Raw genomic sequence first — 6,065 nt, 5'->3', positions numbered from 1 at the left:
TGTAAGATTTGACATTTTTTACATATATAAATCAGGAATATAAAAATATATTAAAGAACTTACTTGAAGTTGAGGACTACTAGCTTCAAAATCGTCAGAACTTTCGTGCTGATAACGTGTTATAAAATCATAGAAAAGAGAGAGCCATAACGTATTATAAAACTTTTAAAAGGAGAGAGAAAGAGATTGAGTTCAGAAAGGTTATGAAACTTATGAATTTCTTAAAGAATTCAACGATATATATATAGGCGTACAAAGGGAACTATGCTAGCTTACTATGCAGTACTATACTGGCACTATGCACTGTGCATATGTCGATCATTCACTATGCCAGTTACTATGCAGTACTATGTTAGTACTATGCACTGTGCATATATCGACCATTCACTATGTCAGTTACTATACTGATACTATGCACTGTGCATATGTCGACCATTCACTATACCAGTTACTATACAGTACTATACTGACACTATGCACTATACATTTGACGACTAGATAAATGTGATCATACAATTCAAGATAGTTTATAATAAAAAAATATTTATAAAATGAACTCCATCTGATTAGTTAAAAGATTTTGTAAAATACAAGTTATTATAGTAACCCGTTACATGTAGCGGGTACCATTTATCTTTCAAATAATTTTTTAATTATTTATATTTCATTTACTCATTTATTTCCTTTTACATTTTTTTTTTATATTTCAATACAAATTTTTTTTTATTGTTCATCATTTAAAACACCTCTATTTTATTTTTTTCTAAATAAATCTTGAAAAAATTATTTATCCAATTTTTTTATATTTGATTTGATTTTTTATTTTTATTTAACTTATATAATTTTATTTTGTGTTTACATTATAGACAATAAAAAATATTTTTTTGATAGAAAGGAAATGATTAAAAAAATAAAAAATATTATTTAAATGATATGAAAAAAATAAAAAAAATTAATATATGATCTATTATAAAAATTAATATATAAAATAAGAAAATAAATATTAATAATATATTTTGAAGGATGATGAAAGAACATTGGTAGTGCTCTTATAACGATTTGGTCAAATCCTTCCGGAAAAAAAAAAGAAAAAAAGACGATTTCGTCGCCTCCCCTGTATTACGATGGCAATACCAAAAGCAACGGAGGAAACTGATTTACATCTACTACCTTCAAATCGCGAATTCTTAAATTTTGCGTATTTCGTTTTACATTTTATCTCCGACCAAACACAGAGAGAGAGAGAGAGAGAGAGAGAGAGAGAGAGTGGTACAAAATCCGGTGACTACAGAAAAATGCGGTTACCACAGGCAGTGGAGGCCTTGAGCGCTAGAGCAGCATCCATCAGAGAGTCGCTGCAGAAGAACCAGACCATCACACGGACAACTTGGTCTCCATTCTCGGTTCCTTCGACCACCGCCTCTCCGCCCTCGAAACCGCCATGCGTCCCACTCAAGTACACTTTTCCTATTCCCTGTTTGGTTACCGAGGAAATAGAGGAAACAAATCTCCAGTGCGAGCGAAAAGAAAATGATAGAAAAAGCCCACGAGTCATGTTTTCAACACTGTTCCTTTACAAATGTTTAAAACGATGGAGAAATGCAATGCAATTTGTTGAAATGGTTTTTGTCTCTGCTCTCTAATGCTCCTAATGAGATCTACATGATGAATTCTGATGCAAAGCGTTTTGATTTTGAGTTATATATGTATATGTATGCATTTTCTGTGGCTGTGGTAGATTCGATTCATTCGAACACATTCGATACGGAGGGCGCAATGTTATATTGGGGAAATTTGACCTCACGCCCAAGGTTGGTCTCTCTTTTCGTTTTGAGTAAGCAGTAAGTGAGACAGGAAAATAATAATGTTTCAGCCACCTTTTACGATGGACGTATTTAGTTTAGACTAAAAACTTGGTTAATTTTTTGACAATATCAAGTCCGTCCCCTTTATTTTTGGGCGTGTTTGGTCTTGTTTAGACCATTTTGGAACGTAGTCAGATTGTATGTTTTATGTGAAAGCGATGTATACTCAAGTGCAAAAAGGAATCGCCTTGTTCTAATTTGCCTTGTCAAACGACGGGAGAATGTGATTTTTGATCCACCATGAGCTGAAAAATTATATGATCAATAAAATAGCCATCTTACTTAGAAAAAAAAAGAAAAAAAAAGAATCTCTTTGGAAGACAGTTCAAGTTGCAATTTGGAGCCGGCAGTCTCCATGATTACGCAGAGAATTTGAGAAATAAAACTGTGTCTTGCAATTCTTTTTAACACATAATTCTGATTTTTTATGCTGATTTTCTGTTCGATATGAATATGTAGGCAGAGGTGAAGATACTCAGAGGACCACATGAGGACCTTGAAAGTTACCTAGAAGCAATTGATCGGCGGAGAAGCATTGTTTGTTTTTTCAGCAGCAATAGAAGTTTTAAGAGTAGGGGAGGCATCCTTAACCAGACAAATACCTTGCTTGCAAAAGCTATCTCAAAACTTGAAGATTAGTTCAGACAGCTGTTAACAAATTACAGGTTCATTTTCTTAGATAACTACTGCTGCGTTAATTTTGTCTTATGGGGCAGCTAATCAGCCTAATCTATTAAAACTTACCCGTGTTGCAATTACCTGTCGTGTTGTTCTAATCATATTAGGAACTGCACTAGCTACATAATTCTTTTCACTATTTTTTTGGCATCTTCAAGGACCTTTTTTTCTGTGTTGAGCTGTATGGCTGATAGATCTAACCAGCAAAATTTTGTTTCTATATGTTTTATTCTTGTTTCTTACTATTATTTAGGGAAGACTGCCTTGCTTGTTTTCACAAATATTTTCAACTCATATCATCTAATCATTATAATTTTTCCAAATTTTCACACAAAATAAAATAAACAATTCAACTTTTTTAATCCCAAAACAAAATAATATTAAAAAAAAAATATTCTAACAATATTTTATTTAACTTTAAACTTTTATCTCAACTCATCTGTGAAAACATAGTACCTGGCTTTTCTTTGAAAGAACTTATGTTTAACAACTGCCGAGTGACTGTACTAGAATTTCACTATTTAACTCACTTTAGAGTTTGGGTTTACCAAGTAGCACATAAGTGTACTTTATTTTATTATTCAAACCAGTTTTTATTTTGAATCTTTTGATCAGTTACTGTATTATTTGATAGGTCTGTAAAGAATTTATGATAATTTTGAATCCTTGTTGCCTCACTTTTGCTTATGAGATTTCTAAGCTGAGATGCAAATCAACTGATCATTTCCGCTTTTTGCACTCATGGATGAAAAGGAAAACAATCTAGATGAAAGCTTTTAAATTGATCTTGGAAACCTTTCATTAAGTGAAAATTTCTTAATTGATTAGTCGAGACGTTGTTCCTCTACACCTGGTGCCCATAAAAAAAATAGATGAAATCTTTCAAATGAAAATATAAATGGATATATTTTTTTCATTTTTCATTTAGCTACATACCATTTCTAAATTTTCATCTTTTGTGGGACGAAAGCAGTTATGAATGGACAACCTATAAGCTTTGATTTGTCGTTAAATGTCTAAAGAAAATAAAAATATACTTTGTTTTTCCTTTTGTTTCTTGTGCATGATGCACCTGTTAGGTTGTGGTTGGCGGAACCATCATAACATTTAAGTTGGGATACCTATTACATTTTGAAGCCTTGTGCCTAATTTTCATAAAACAAAGGCTGGTGCGGTTCTCTGCTTTTGTGAAAACATCAGGGTTGAAACATGTTTCTAACGTTTATTAGTGGATGCTGCCAAAGGAGTTGGCAATGCCACATGTAAAAGGGTAGAGACTCATAGAGTGGCAAAGGAAAATAGAGTTTTTGCACAACTCAAGTTGATTTCTTCATTTTCGGATATGTGATATGATATATATCACTTATAAAAAAAATGATATATATCACCTTTTCACTCCCAAATTAAAAATAAATTGAGGCAGTTGTTTCTTTTATTTAAGAGGTGATTACGGGTTCTGTAATCATAAGGAATGATACAGTTTGCTTTTTCTATTTTTTTTCTTCCACTTACTATCCTTTTTCATCTCTTTTTAATATGTTATTATTATAAAAGAATTATGGTTTAATTGATTACAATCATATACTTTTTTTAGATATCAGGAACACTTGTGCTTTGGTTTTAGAACAGAGTCTTAGAAAATTAGGTGTTTAAAGACTTGTGAAGGATGGTGTCCAGAAAATTCAGTGGGAGGTTTTGGAGGCTAAGAGTGGCAATTGGATATATTACATGCGAATTGCTGTGAGTACTTATTTGTAGCTGAACTGGCACTTCTTTTGGTTTCGTAACTATTAATAATGCATGTAACAGGTCAAGCTGCTCTTTGCTGGGGAAAAGAAAGTCTGCGACCAAATATTCGATGGCATTGATTCTCTCAGGGATCAGTGTTTTGCTGACATCACTGCAAACAGTGTGTCTGCTCCTCAGTTTTGGGGACGCTATTTCCAAGAGCAAGAGATCACCTGAAAATTGTTTGTTATTTTAGACATGTATGAGATAATGAGAGAACTCCAGCAAGAGGTATGTGAAATTTTACGATGCCCGAGTCCCGACCATGATTACTAAATCATCTATCATACTAAATCCTGTTCGACTTTAGCATATGAAAATTAATTAGTTCAATCGTTAATGGACAGACATAAAAATTTCTCCTCATAACTTGGGATTATATCTAAAAAACTTTCGAATTGCTGCCTTGCTTCCCCAGTTCTACTGGCTAAAGCTTATCCATTTTGATTGTCATGCCTTCTCTTAGCTGTGTGGTGTAAATTGTAATATTTTACTTTGTCAAATTTTACTTTTTTCTTTTATTCTTTCACAGGCTAATACAGACGTGCACACACTTATCCCTTTAATAGTATTGCACTTCCGAGCACTTTTTAATCAAATTTATATTACTGTCTCTAAAAAAACTATGGTAGGGAGCCAATGCATTACAAAAAAAGCATATTCAGACTGGTCTGCTTTCTGTTTAATAACTCAGAAAAATGACACTTCACATTTTCCATTTTTGTCCCCCCCCCCCCCCCCCCCCCCTCCCTTTTTTGGGTAATGGCCAGAGCATACTGGAACACTTTTTGAAAGTATATACTGCATTGAAATGCAGGAATCTGCGATGAGTTTGACAAAGCGGCTAGCTTAGATGGCCCAGGAGACCTTTGGTGACTTCAAACAAGCAGTTGAAAAAGATGCCACCAAAACTACTGTACTTGATGGAACTGTTCATCCTTTGACCAGCTATGTGGTAAATTATGTAAAGTTTCTCGAGTAAGTTGTAATCCCTCTGCTTTCCACTTCCTGTAGCTGGTTGGGCTCATGGCCCTTAATTATTTTGCGGTAGTTGATTGTTTAGTGTAAGTAATATTACAGGTTATCTTTCTCTAATTTATAATTGTAATGGTTACCTTCTATGAGACAAGTTGTCTTGCCTACATATCTTATATATATTGTTTCTGTGTATCGTCTTTATTCTGAGCAATTTCATTGTAATTTCATTCCAAGCAGTTTCCTTTTATGTTCTACGGAGACTGGTTTTGCTCCTACCCAGCACATACGTCAGCCTCTTTTCCGGTTTCTTAGTTTTTTCACTGCTACAATTGTCTTTGTGTTGGGGTCCTCGGTCAAGTCCCTAAACACTAAGGGTTCTATCCTCTCATTGTTGCTCCTCAAGTGACCGATATGACTCATTTGCTTGGTGTAGATCACGTGTAGCCCAAAATGAGCTTGGGTGAGATGAGGCTAAGGTTCAATGGTGGGAAATATGGATGATGTTTGAGCTAGGTGATATCGGGTTGCGTGATGATGCTGCATGGCAATGTGCCTCTTGGGATGCTAGGCGCCACTTGTGTGCTATGGTTGAGTGATGGTCAATTTTGGCTAGGGTTTAGTGTGAGTTTCGGCCAAGGCAAGAGTGGAAAGTGGCTAGGGCTTAGGTGGCAAGTAGATCTCCTAAAAGGTAGGAATTGTGCAATTCCTAAAATGTAGGAATTGAGATCTTGAGATCTAGGTTTAACAAGGCTGGCC

The 6,065-nt window shown here is 34.4% G+C and overlaps 1 long non-coding RNA gene across 1 annotated transcript; it reads left to right on the top strand.

The window, feature by feature from the left end:
* Positions 1-1,050: 1,050 nt before the first annotated feature.
* LOC122275938 lies at positions 1,051-5,536 on the top strand. The gene is made up of 4 exons (XR_006228723.1): positions 1,051-1,811; positions 2,325-2,530; positions 4,353-4,562; positions 5,149-5,536. It is a non-coding gene; the product is annotated as an uncharacterized LOC122275938 (long non-coding RNA).
* The last annotated feature ends 529 nt before the right edge of the window (positions 5,537-6,065 follow it).

This window comes from Carya illinoinensis, chromosome 9 (assembly GCF_018687715.1).
Source record: "Carya illinoinensis cultivar Pawnee chromosome 9, C.illinoinensisPawnee_v1, whole genome shotgun sequence".
In the NCBI taxonomy this organism is placed as follows: domain Eukaryota; kingdom Viridiplantae; phylum Streptophyta; class Magnoliopsida; order Fagales; family Juglandaceae; genus Carya; species Carya illinoinensis.
This window is presented reverse-complemented; position numbering and strand designations above follow the sequence as displayed.